Source organism: Schistocerca serialis, chromosome 2 (assembly GCF_023864345.2).
Source record: "Schistocerca serialis cubense isolate TAMUIC-IGC-003099 chromosome 2, iqSchSeri2.2, whole genome shotgun sequence".
Classification (NCBI taxonomy): domain Eukaryota; kingdom Metazoa; phylum Arthropoda; class Insecta; order Orthoptera; family Acrididae; genus Schistocerca; species Schistocerca serialis.
Window position 1 is genome coordinate 559,842,913 of NC_064639.1, and position 14,798 is coordinate 559,857,710.

Sequence of the window (14,798 nt, forward strand, 5' to 3'; positions counted from 1 at the left end):
CAGCCAGGTCCATCTTTTGGTAGTATACAAGTTAGTGTTATCAATATATTGATCCCACACTAAGTAAATCATTGATATCCAGATGGGCAATAGATTTGAGCTTACGGTACATCAGAGAAGCAATGATATTCATAACAGTATAGGTCCATTAAGTAATGCCACTCATATCTGCCTTGCGACTCTGATTTTTGCCGTATAGAGATGAAGCAAGATGCTGTCTGCACACCAAATCAGTGGGTTTAGATAATCCAGGAATGTGCTAGCAATGCAGGTGCTTTTGATATTAGGTAAACGATGAGGAAATATCACAAAACGTCTTCTCCACGTTGAAAGAACATGTTCCTCTTACAAAATCAGGATAACTCGGTGGTGATAACATACAAAATCATTGAGTACCAGAAGAACTTTGTGGCTGTGTGCAGTACTGCAGGTTGTCTGATGACCGATACATTCGAGTTCAAACAGAATCTGATAGTCAAGGGTTGATTGGACTTGATTATGAATATTATATGTCAATAAAACCTCCTGCGGCAAAGAACGCTGGTAAGTGTGCAGAATCCATTAAACCCCATCATCTTGTAAGTGAAGTGAAACTGCTCGAGCAGTGTCAGCGATAGAGATCAACTGACTGTTGTGCGCATCGTCAACTTCAGCGAATGGTGCAATCTGAAGATGGCCTGAATATTTTAATAAAGTAACAACGCGATCTAGACTTTCACTGATTTTATACAGATTAAAATATCGTTGCTTTCCGAAAAGTTAGCAAAAATTTTGATTACATGGAAATTGTTGCTATTATTGTAAAACCGTCTAACGAGAAATCTCTATCCTTTTCACATTTAAATTCAGTAATCGCTACTAATTTTAACCTGTTTCTCTTTCTATCATATTCTCCAGTTTCCCATACCATTCAAAATTCCAATAGTCTAAGCTTCGGTGAGTAGAACGTTATGCTTATTCGTCCACTTGTTAACTGGGGTATGTTATGCAGAATGCTCTATGAGGTGACATACCTATGTCTACTTCCAAAGTGAATAGTGACTTACACACTGAGTTATAAGTACTCCTAAAGTTTAACGTGGAGTCCGAGACACGGAGCAAACAGTCTTTTCTCACCTACATAAAGCACTGCCATAGGTCAAGACTGCTATTACCAGTAAACAGATCTGCGACGTCTAAGCTACAAATTTTGTAAAACGAACTTAATCAATCATCCATCAGGATATATTGAAAACTTACTGTAAGTGCATGAGTTGGAATGCATTAGAAGGGGAGGGAGGAGGCTGAAGAAGGAGAAAGGGGTAGGAGAAGGGGAAGACTGATTAGGGTTTGTCCGTACGTCAGGGAGTCACTAAGACGTAGGACTGCCTTGGCTGGATACGCAGGAAATCATCGGTGGCGGTTACCAGTCACTCATTTCCCTTGTTCCCGGCACCTCCTCATACAAAATGGCTGTGAGAGAATCTGTTTGGCCGCAGACGGAGAGAGGAGGTCCCCCCCCCCGGCCAGGAGGCAGCCCGGAGTGGTGTGCGTGCATCTTTCTCCGTTCCGGCCAGACGGCGCCGGCGGTGCCTTCCCAGAACCAGGAGCACTGCCAGCAGCCCGTGACCGCAAAACCTGCGCTCGCAATGTCGCTCCGCGAAGCTAGTGTCAATACTCTGCTTCTACGAACGCACCATCACTTTTCAGTCGCCTAGTGTACTTTTTTTAAAGTATTTTCTCTGCGCTTTACAGATAAAGTGGAGACGATCGTCTTTTATTTCATTGCAGCTACAATCGCAAAAACATTTCATTACCGATTTTGCCCATCACGTGTTCATCATCAATCTGTCTAAATGTACGAGCGCCAATAGCTGACGTAACGTTGCTTTCCGAAGTCAGCAAGAGTATTTATAAGCAATGATAAATACATTAAGAGTTACCAGAGATTTTCAAGATTTTCAATCAAAAAAAGTAGAAGGTATAGATAACATTGTATGGGAATGGATGATGGATTATGGGAAAACCGAAAGAGAAACGGTATCGTTGCTTATTAGATGTGGTGCTACAGAAGGATGTTGAAAATTAAGTGGATTGGTAAGATAAGAAATGAGGGGGTTCTCAGTACAACCGCCGAAGAAAGTAAGTTATGGATAACACTGATGAGAAGAAGGGATAGGATGACAGGCATTTTTCTAAGACGCTATACAATAACGTGCATGGAAGTAGAATGAGTTGCGCATCGTGAAAACTCCAGAGGAAGACAGTGATTCAGATGGTTCGAATAGCTCTGAGCACTATGGGGCTTAACATCTGTGGTCATCAGCCCCTTAGAATTTCTTAGACCTAACTAACCTAAGGACATCACACACATCTGTGCCCGAGGCAGGATTCGAACCTGCGACCGCAGCGGTCGCACGGTTCCAAACTGAAGCGCCTAGAACCGCTCGTCCACAACGGCCGGCGAAAACAGTGATTGTAATACATCCAACACATAATTAGAGGACGTTGCGTGCAAGAGCCATTCTGAGATGAAGAATTAGGCACAGCCGAGGAAGTCGTGGCCGGCCACATTTACCAGTCGGAAGACTGTCTGGTGATCCCTCCCCTCCCATCCCCAAAGAAAAGGTAGAAAAAAGCTTCGATGCAACAGAGACAACGAGAAGACCGTGCTGTGCATTCAAACTACCCCGGCGCCTGCCACTGACCAGTGATTTACATACGACGTGACAGGATGGACACATTACAGATACTGTTGCTAGAGTAACAACAGCAGAAAATAGCTACGCTGCAGCAGTTAACATCAGGCGACTGTCTCCAGACAAAGACAGACCTAATATCTGTCTCTGGCTACTCAAGTTCCCACAGTTTTCTAAAATATACAGAACAATTAGGAACTATACTAGGGTACTCGTTAAGGTACTTGATCCATATATTCAAAAATATTATTATCTTGTTCCTCACGTGGTTTAATTGGTCTGCTTAGTAAAGTATGCCATTTAGAGGATCTTGCAAAATTATCTTAACTGAATACGTGAAATGCTCCTCCTTAAATTTTACAGTGCATGAAAAAGAAACATTGGTTATCGGGAGTACATCGCCCCACTAAAAAAGTTAAGTAGCACCCGTAACGTCACATTTCGAATGATCAGCCCTGCACTTCTCTCATAGGAGGCCGTGACGTAAGCTATGCACTAAATAGGAATACAGCACAGAGATATTTCTTCTAGCGTATGCGGTGTCTTACAGTTTAGAGATTCCCTGTGAAACAGGGACACATTGGCAATGTTCCTACCACGTAGCCGCGACGCAGTCGCACTCAGGTAAACAGAAGCGTCTGGTTTAGCAAACCAGGAAATCAGCCAACTTAGACGGCGACAGGAACAATCTCCAGCCTGCGAGGGAAGCTCAGCATGCGCTTCTCCGCCACATACAACGGTGAAAACGTCGGTGTTACGAAACAGACTCAGCTGCCTCTCAACGTTGAAGTTTTTTTCTACAAACATTTGTTTCCGGCGTAATGTTTAGCTGGCCTGCACAGATCGTTTCTTACTAAACGAGAAACAGCGTTGCCCTAAAAACTGAAGACTTGCACGGAAAAACGGACTAACTCTCAAATTTAAAAACTTAGAGAAAAGCGGCGCCATCTGATGCTCGTACAGGAACTATCAAAATTGACATAGTTCTCATTCCTAAATATCACAATCAGTTGTAAAAGAACGCAGAGAATTTCTTGTGTTTCACCAGATATGATTTCTGTAATGTCAAAAACGGCCTAATCTTCCAGTGCACTCCGGCTTCCTTCAGCAGTAAGAAGCTGAATAGTTGAATAGGAGGACAGCCAGTACTGTGCCATATGATAAACGGACAACAGATGATTAACTGTAATTTGAAAAGGTTTCAGGGCAGAGGTAGAGTATATTGGAATTAATAAAAGTGTTAAACGCGGAATATATTCCTTGTGTAATATGTATTATTCATATTAATCACTTTATGGACCTAGTTTAGAGTACCTGAAGTCTTCAGTTGGCACATTCAGCACAGAATACTAATATAAACGTTGAAAAAATGTGAAAAGTCAGTAGAAATTATCGGAACGTACCATAATTCACAGAATTGGAGCAAAGAAGTTGACAACAAGAAGCGAAACAATGGTAAAGACTACAGTAATTATAAGGGTGTAGTGAAAGAGAAAAAAAATCAAAAGGTTTAGATTGAGCCTACGCAGAGACACGGGAGAAGTTTTTCGAGGTATCCGAAATCTAAGTAACAATTGTCTTCAAAATTCTTAGGTATCTGGATATGTGGATATAAATCCTGTCAATCGGAGGTATACTGATGATCCAAAGAGATGTAGGCGGCAGCCAACAAACATCTGTAAGGCTACTTTAGGTGAAGTAGACGCGCAGATTTGTAAGAAAGTTTGTCTAGCAGTCTTCGGTGTAAGCAATGGACGTCTATCCCATGTGAATCAGAAACAACAATAACAAAAACAACAAAATCTGGAATTTCTGAAGTTAGTTTCTGTGTATCATTAGGCGTATATTCACAATAATAGATTTATGTGTAACATGCTAAAAGCTAAAGTTTTTGTTAAAGGTGGATAAGAGTGGGAGACGTAAGAATCGGCCAAATATATGCAGCGAGGAGGAGCTGGAATTTGCATGGGCTCATGTAACGAGTAAATAGTTTTCCTACACAGTGAATTCAATATTCTAGGAGCAAGAATCCCAACATGATGTATCTGTGTGCAGGTCTAAACATTAGCAAGATGTACAGTCTTTATCAGGGTAAGTGTAAAGACAGCCACAAGGAACCTCTTAACCTTGCCATGTATTGCAAAAAAATTATCACGTAGTGTTACCTGTCAAATTTGTTATGACGTTAAGATGCAAATTTCATGTAAGAAAAATGGCCAGAAGAAGAACTAGAAGCAAAATCAAACTTCCTTCTTAAACAGGCTAGTACTTCCTATGAAAATCTGGAAAAGGATTCAGAATATCCAAAAACATATAATTCTGTTATGGTCATAGGTCTCACTGTTTTGTGACCTCAGACAGTGACAGCAACCATTGGCTGGATCTACTTGAGCTGTATGTGATGTTGATAATTAACCCTGTTGAGACTGTCTAAAAGATTGAAAATGTACGAAAAATCTAGTTTACAGCATTTATGTTACTAAGCCAGACATGAATAATGCTAAACAAGTTATTTATTGAGTACCGTAAGCAACTAACAGTTGGAGTACAATGGACAATGATCCTGGATGGAAAAAGTGTGAAGTGCTTTGGCCCTAAAAATGTGGATAACGCAATCTGAATTGATCTGACACTGAACAGACTTTGATTGGTCACATATATTGTAGTTTCACTACATAGGTACACTGAGAGCAAGTGGCGATTGAGATCTGTATGCTCCGACAGTGCCGGAGCAGCAGTATGTTGCCCCGTTTGCTTCGTGTGGCGACGCAACTTGCAGCTGGCGAGATGAGTGCGGTGGAGGCGAAACGTGAGGCAGCACCTGTGAATCGATTGTGGCCACGAAGGAAATGCAAAAACATCACGGTCTAGCTATCAGTCACACGGGTCGCGATTTACTCTCTCCTGAAATCATTGTAGACTTCAGTGTGTTCGCAGGTCATACCAATGATCAATTTGGTTCACTTATACGACAGAGCGTACCAGGATACCAAACGTCAAGACTGGTAAATCAAAAGCGACTAAGTGTGACCTCGGCAAACAAGTAGTCCGAGACGTTTGAAGTCACTCTGTCAGTACAGTAAGAACTTCATCCCAGGCTCCCCAGTCTAAAGTATTCGCAAGTGAAGTCAGTCTCAACACAGGACACAAGCACCAACCACACACGACAGAGCATCGACCAGAAGTCCTCTTACCAGACCAAAATCCAGCACCCGAGTGCCTCGCACCTCTCCAGAGAAAAAAATGCGTTTTCCCACAAAATGCACGAACGACACCGCCTTCACACCGTCTTGAGCCAATCACAGGGCTGTAGAGGCGCTAAATCTCCCCTCTCACATGACAACACATACTCTTGTCGAACCAGGGCAAGAGTTAAGAAAGCTGCGGCTCTGGAAAAAAAGAAACTGCCAGTTACTGGCTCTTTTAAGTTTTTGCGGAGGGGAAAGATGATTTTCTCTGAAGTCGCATCGCTTCCCATGGCAACAACTGAACAGGTACAATCTTAAAGATCTTTATCTAAATCGCCTGTGCCTTCGAGCTTGTTAGTCCTAGCTATAAAGTGTAATGAAGATTCTGTCTCTAAACGTTTCTCAAATGCCAGAGTTTCTTATACAACCAAGGTAGCCAAGGAAGTGGTTCACAGGCCTATTTGCAGTATTGGCAAACATGAACACTTATGAATTTTTATTAATCATGGCTCTGCACACAATGCCCGGTTTACAGCTCCGCTGTGTAGACGTGTTCCTTCAGTCCGTCACCCCAAGCCCAGGCTTTGGCTGGCACCAATGCCGTATCTCAGCATTGTTCTGCTGGAGACCTGTCTCTACAAGGGGCTGCTCTGTCTGCCCTGTACAGTTGTGGGCCTGTCCGCCAATATTTACTGAGAGATGGGCCCCCCGCCAATTGCTTCCATCTCCCTACATGCCGCTCCTACGAGGTAAGAACGGTAAAAATACCTCATACTTTTAGCGTCCTACCAGGCTCCATCAACATCTGTTCAGCCCATTAACATTGTAGAGTCTCGCTCAAGGTTTGTCGTATTGTAACAAAATCTTTAATAATTTGACATATACGAAAAATAGGTGGGAGAGTAACTTGCCCTCTCTCAATGTGTTATCAACAAATTTCTCTTTTACAGTACTTTTTGCTACGGTGAATGGTCGTTTGTGGATGTGAATTTTTGATAATGTACAAAACAAATCTTCACATATTATTGTTCATCTTTATTAATTATAATTTTCATGTTATGTAACAGTATAAAGAATATGATAGATCAGAAACAATTAATGTTCCATACTGTATGGATGTGCGTTAAATAAATAAGGATAAAACTTTTTTATATAATTTTTCCAGCCTCATTTATACAGTGCCATTTTTCTCCATTTCTAGTCACTCTGCGTTAGCCCATTTTTCCACAGATGTCTTCAGTTACCGTTTCTTTCTTGCATAAGAAAAAAATTTTTGTATGCAGGCTGTATCCAACTCACGCCGTAATCGTAATAATCGCAAGAACCATAGAAACCACTCTATGTGTACAATACAAATGTTATGTATTCTGGGCGTGATAAACCAGAGAAATTAAAAATTGATTTGTAACTTTTGTGGAATACGACCTTTTCAAATAGACAAGGACGTATCCATATTTCTCATCAAATGGAAACCCTCCTTGGGCTTTGGTACGCATCCTTGATTTATTAACTGCTCAAAGATTGTTATGGTTGGGCCCAGACGAAACCCATTCGTAAAAATACATAATGCAGTTTATTTAAAACTACATAACAAGATTCAAATACAACTTCAGAAAATACTTAAAATCATTTTAGTAGTAAGAAGAATATTTAGATTAACACAGAACAAAAGGCTTTAGGCTTCGTTAGAGCTTAGAAATAACAATTGAACAATCATTCTGAAGTGAAAGTGGTGAACTTCGCCCAAATTGAATGCAATTTAAGAAGGATTATTAAGCATTTTTTAGACTTTACAGCAATGATAATTAACTTTACTAATTCCAAAAGGGGAAAGAGCAAGAGCTCCAAGTGTCAAAATAAAATTTTAGCAACAAGAGCAGTTACAGAATAGCAGCGATATAATAAATACTGCAACATCAGAAGTAGTACAAACCGCCTTAGCCGTCCAGACGGGAGTGTACTACCATATCCGACGCTGACTGGCCAACCGACCTGCCTCTCTGATCTTTATGCTAGGCACGGGAACAGAACATGTCTACGACACACAAAATACTCTCTTAGAAATACGCGTAACAGTCAAATATGAAGTCAAGGCTCCGACCACGATACCGAGTGTGAGTTCAGCTAAGGACAGATCGATGGGACAAAATCTTCACGTAAGTGAGCTAAGAACGCAGTGAATAATTAGTTTTAAGGTGTTACCTTTTTGTTAGCTTCCTTTCCTTCCCCGGAATAGTAAACGAGTCGCGAGGAGCTCCAGAAAGGCTTCAGGTTAGACCATGGCAAAATTTAAGAAGGCCGAAGAGAAAGCATTAAAGTAGTAGAAAGTGCCAGAAAATTTAAGAATTCCCGTTCACACTGTCTTTAAAAAAATGAACAAGCACACCACAGGACAAATGCATTACTATTCTATCGGTCAATTTTCACGTCAATCTTCCTCCTAAAAGGAAGCAAATTACACAACAGAGAGGCCTAAGCAAGTAGGCCCGTTCGGTTTCGCAGTTTAACAAGCACAAATACAGCAGTAAAATCAATAACCACAGCAAAGTTAACATGACCGATGACCGGGACGCGCAGGTTAACGGCTAGGTAGACGTACAGAGAATACCTCAGCGTGGACACAAGTACCGCTAATACGGGAACACTTTCAATTCAAGTAGGCTAAGCAGAATCACTCCATAGAACTTGATCAGGTACCATCTACCGACAATACAACTAGCGACCTTACGATTCTGGCGGGAACCGTTACTGCAGCGCCATGAACTAGCCGCCAAATTAACCTGGATCAACCACCACCGAAATGCAGCACGTCACCGGAACCGTAGTTCGAATAATTCCACACCAATTATGTCCTCACCTGATTCTTAGACAGCGTTGGAGACGGCCAATCTGGATAGCAGCGGCGGAAAGGTCAGCTGACGTAATTTCGCCAGGTCACACCTCCTACAACCGATCTTCCTCCAGACAGACTAGACGATTTGGATCGCTCTGCTATGTTCCAACCAGACGTCGCAAACAGCGTCACACAGTCCACACCTCACATCTTGTGCCACGACGGCGTCTTCTGTCGAATCCGGAACCCTTGGAAGTAAGAAGGCCACTGCTTTAGTCCGCAACCGCCACTCAGCCACCTCCGGCTGGCCTTGAGTTGTACTGTCAAATACCCCCTTTCTCAGCACACGCGCGTCCTCTCACTAAATTTTCGCCTCCGAGATGTGCTAGATTTACCTAAACAATAATGATTTGTAATTCATGATACGTTGCCCTCATATACTTTAAAGGACCTTAAAACCCTTCAAGGAGAAAGTATACTACCATTCCACATTAACTTTCAATGTTGACCGGCATCCTCTTACCAGAGTTACCAGAGGAGTACAGCAACATACTTTTCATGGCCTCAGGGACAGGAGTAATCCCTTTGTCAGTTAAAACACACAAAAATGTCAAACTTTCAGACCAAGCTCCAACAATGGTCGCTGCGCTGAGATTCTATGGTGCTTTACACATCGTTGCGCGGTGTGTATAAATTCTTGCCTTGCTGCAAGCAGACAGGCCTTAATTCACTTGTCTCATCCTTAAACAATAATGAAATTTAAGTAATTCACGATACGTTGCCCTCAAATACTTTAAAGGATCTTAAAACCCTTCAAGGAAGAAGTATACTACCATTCTACTTATACTTTCAATGTTGACCAGATCTAGCATCCTCTTGCAATAAGAGTAAAGGAACCCTTTTCTCATGGCCTCTGGTACAGGAGTAATCCCTTTGTCAGCTAAAACACAGACATGTCAACTTTCAGACAAAGGCGAGATTTGATCACAACATCCCATTGTCTTTATCATGAAAATAGTTCCACGCAGTAGAATTTCTCTCTGTTCGAGGAAGAATCTCGTTCTGTTACCTTAAGAGCGACAAAATGTCGAACATTCTTATGCAATACAATTTCATTTGGTAAAGAACTGCATACCATTGTTAACTTTGTTTGGTTCCCAGCTATCATTGCCAGACAGGACAGTATAATATTTACAGAGAGGGGAGTCCGCGTTCTGGCCCTAGCCCTGGCCTATGGCGTCATCGGATGCGTTCTGTGCGACAGTTAGTCAACTTACCACTCTGGTGGCCGTTGTCTGGTTTCTTGACATTTGAACTACTAATAACCGGTCGAGTAGCTCATCAACTGGGCTCACGACTGGGTACTCCACATACCAGTCCTCCCACCAACGAAAAAGCCTTGGCAATACTGGGAATCGAACCCGGGTCTTCTGCGTAGCAGTCTGCCGCGCTGACCACTCAGCTATGGAACCGTGCAAGTTGACCAAACTTCATTCTAACACAGACACACTCTCCAGGCTGCCAGCAGGTTCATATTTCGGATATGAAGGTAAGAGGTGGTATGTATCTGAAATGTTGCCCAATCTTTCGGAGAGGCTGTGAAGCAGTACGGACAGCGCAGATCTGCGGTGCAACGGTCTGGCTGTCTGTTCTGTCGCCCGTGTGATTTCAAAGCTGGTCTTACTGAGTGTCTTCGGGACACGAGGGACGTGCACCGCAAATGGGAGTGGACGCAATATTCGTTTGGCCGACCACGTCATCTATACATCTCCTGGAGGCTCCAACCTTTTCCACTGTCGTCGCACAGCGGCTTTGCGGCATTCGTAAGGACCGATCTTGCACCTCGCTGTGAGCGTGATAATTGTGATTGGTTCGGTTCCTGCGCGTGTTTGTGCCTTGCTGCTTCTATATCGGACTTGTTTCACTCTACTGTTGTGCATAAGTTTATATAAAATTGTGTGAGAACAGAGATCTCATTGTCATAAAATTATTTAAAAACCGTCTTGATTGCACCCGATATTAATTACTGACTGGTTTCAGACTTTTAATTACGGGCTATCATCAAGGTTTGCACTGTGATAACAAAAGTAAAAGTGCTATATTACGTTAGAGAAGCCAATGCTGTAAAATTATACTCTAAAAATATGCATCATTACACATCTTGATGACTCGCTGTGGATGCCTCAGTCACTGTAACTGATGCTAATGCCTCAGCAGCCATGAGTTTTATAGGGTACAGAGAGGGCGCACCAGAGCCTAAGACATCTCCGTCAGCCAAAGAGGAACCATTTACACATAGTTTCGAGTCTTCATTTTTAATTATTTATCTTTTAAATTTAACTAACCAAGAAAAGAGTTAATATTCATTTATGATTCATATCTATGTTACATCCAGCGTCATAAAACGCTTTTAAAATTTAGTTTAATTCGTTAATTGAGGTCCAGAGCGTCGTCTATGGCTACTGCTATTTATTCGTAATAAAACTAAATGTATAGCGTATTAATAAGAAAAATTTACATATTGGCTCATTTGTATTAGTCGTCAGTTATATAAAGTCTTAAAAACACTAGACAACTAAATGCATCGTTGTATATGTGTACCATCTCTTGGTGCCTGTAATAACGTATTAAGACGCCGTTTCCATGGAGATATCGAGGTTGATACGTTTGTTAATTGTCAAAGATGTGCTTGAAACTTGTATAACACTGAGGTGGATATCACTGACCAACGACAAAAGGGCACCAGTTTAGCCACGTTATGTTACTGTGCATAATGTGCAACACATCACTGTTCACAAGAGGAAAGTAATTTAGAACCATTTGGAGCTCAGAGTAAAAATATATCTTAACGGCCGGCAGAGGTGGCCGAGTGGTTCTAGGCGCTTCAAGCCGGAACCGCGCGACTGCTACGGTCACAGGTTCGAATCCTGCCTCGGGCATGGATGTGGGTGATGTTCTTAAGTTAGTTAGGTTTAAGTAGTTCTAAGTTATAGGGGACTGATGACCTCAGGATGTTAAGTCCCATAGTGCTGAGAGCCATCTTAAGGAGAGCAGTAAACATGTAGAAAGTTCTACATTTTTACTGCTCTTCTTAACTATCATTTTAAAGAAAATATTCCATAACTTGGAACGTTATAAAAAGCCGCACATAAAACTTATACCCTTGTCGAATTTTATGATGCTGTAAGTACCACTACCTTCGTAATTTTTCTATGTACTCCAAGACAAAGAAGACGACGCAACACGAAGGAATTATTCGAATAGGACGGAAATCGGTATATGTACATGTACAAACAAAAAATGATTAAATTTTCAGAAAACTTAGATGATTTTTTCACGAGAAAGAGATCCACAAAGTGAGCAAGTCATAGCTCGTTGGTCCACCTTTGGCCCTCATGCAAGCTGCTATTCGGCCTGGCATTGATTGACAGAGTTATTGGATGTCCTGAGGGACATCGTAGCAGATTCTGTCCAATTGGCGTGTTAGACAGCTGGAGGGCGCTGCCCATTAAGCTCCAAACGTCCTCAACTGGAGAAAGACGCGGTGATCTTGACCGCCACGCGAGGGTTTGGCAAGCACGAAGACAAGAAGTAGCAGTTCTCGCGGTGTGTGTGGGTGGGCATTGTCTTGCTGAAATGTGAGCCCAGGATGGTTTGCTATGAAAGGCAACAAAACGGGTCATAGAATATCGTCGACGTACCGTTCTTCTGTAAGTGTGCTGCGGATGAGATCCAAAGTGGTGATTCTCTGAAAAGAAATGACTCCCCAGACCATCACCCCTGGTTGCCGGGCCGTATGGCGAGATACAGTCAGATTGGTGTCCCACCGCGGTCTGAGGCGTCTCAAGACATCTTCGGTCTGGAATCTCGTTGACTGGAGTAGAACTGTCTTCAGTGATGAGTCCCGCTTCGAGCTGTGCCCAAATGACCAGGGAAGACATGTCTGGAGACGCCCCAGCAAACGGCTGGATATCATCTTAATTGTCACCCACCATACAACCCGACAGCCAAGAGTAATGGTTTGGGGTGCCATTTCATTTCATAGCAGGCACCCTTACCGCGCAGCGGTACGTCGGCGATATTGTAGGCCCAGTTTTGTTGCCCTTCTTGGCGAGACACCTTGGCCTTACATCTCAGCAAGATATTGCTCGCCTGCACGCGGCGAGATTTCCTACTGCTTGTCTTGATGCTTGCCAAAACCCACCTTGGCCAGCAAGGTCACCGGGACTCTCCCCAACTGAGAACGTTTCGAGCATTATGGCCAGGATCTTCGAACTAGCTCGGGATTTTGACGATCTAATGCGCCAACTGGACCGAATTTGGGACTATATCCCTTAGGAGGACATGCAACAACTCTAGAATGATTTTCACTCTGCAGCGGAGTGTGCGCTGATATGAAACTTCCTGGAAGATTAAGACTTTGTGCCGGACGGAGACTCGAACTCGGGACTTTTGCCTTTCGCGGGCAAGTGCGTTCGCAGGAGAGCTTCTGTGAAGTTTGTAAAGTTGGAGAAGAGATACTGGCGGAAAAAAAGCTGTGAGAAGGGGGCCTCAATCGTGCTTGGGTAGCTCAGATGGTAAAGCACTCGCCCGCGGAAGGCAAAGCTCCCGAGCTCGAGTCTCGGTGCGGCACACGTTTTTTAAGCTTCCAGGAAGTTTCATGCAACAACTCTGTCAATCAATGCCAAGCCGAATAACTGGACCAGTGCATTCTTGACTTACTCAGTTTATGGATCTCAACTATCGCATTTATATCGTTTTGACATAGAGAGGTGTAACCAATTCCGTGAACTGGATTTCTCTGTTAAACTGTCTTTCACGACCTCTTTTGCTGCTCACCGTTAACGGAAAAAAAATCTCCTTCACAATTTATAGCACCCCGAGATACCTTCATACGCCACAGGTTTGTAGAAAAATGTCTACATTAAATTTCTGGAACACGGTGCTGACGAGTGGACTTGCAGGTGCTCTCAGAAGTCGCCAGGTCGATCATAGAGTGAAACCTACATCAGCCAGTTTATCGGCTGCCACCATAGGAGGTTACCGAAGACTGGCCCAGTCCCTTGCCGCTCTGCGTTCATTGCATAATCTTCTAAATGGATGGCTTCCTGAGTCATCAGGTGAAGCTGATGGTGGCAGGCTTGAGGCTTCGTTATCACTGTGAATGCGGTGGAAGTAGGAAAGAAAACAAAATCGTCCCGATTCGAACAGCAAAGCAATTATCACTCTTGGATGTCGTGGCAGCTACAAAGAAGAAAAAAACACAAGAGGTCCAATGCCCCTCTTCTGTGTCAGGCTAGAGTTCCAAGCGCCCGTGGCAAATATAAGGCTGTACAGGGACCTCCACGGAATTACACGCCCGGCTCTGGCGAAATGTATGAGCGCCGTAGGGACCGTCGGTAGTGTACCCGTATGAAGTGCATTTCAGCGTAACTTTTAGCAAGAGCTACCCGCGTTTCGAATGCAGCAGAAGTCTGTATCCTTTGAACGTTTGACAGAAACTCGCGGTGTAAAATAATTACTAAAAGGCATTCGGGAAACGTATCACTGTAAATTATTCAACGTGCTCCAAGCAATAAACAACAGCTGCGTCTCTGCTCTTTGAATAATTCATCACATGCGCGTATGCATTTTCAGGCAGGTGTTCATACGGTAATTTATTTTCGTTTCGGGTGCAAAAACGTCAACGATTTTTTGTAAAGCATTTTGCAGTACACACTGCATAACTATCGAGCAAAACATTCATGCTGTACAGAAAGTAAAAGACGAATAGATATTTAATACATATGTTAACCAGCAATGAAACAGTTTGATTAGTCTTTTATCCTTTGTCGGGCTCGCTCACTGATGTCCTCATGAGATAAAATGATGGATATGTGCAAACAATTTCACGTTGAACAGAGTGATGTATCGCAAGGGAATGATTACATTGCATATTAGCCTGTCTCATGAGCGAGCCCATGAGAAAATATCACATGAAACTACAATAACAATATTGAAGCGATTTGTGTAGTAAATTGTAGTATACGAAATACAGAAAGAAAAATTTCACATTAATAGCGGTGTACCGTGGGTCTCTAAGAAGAGCGTAGCGTTCCA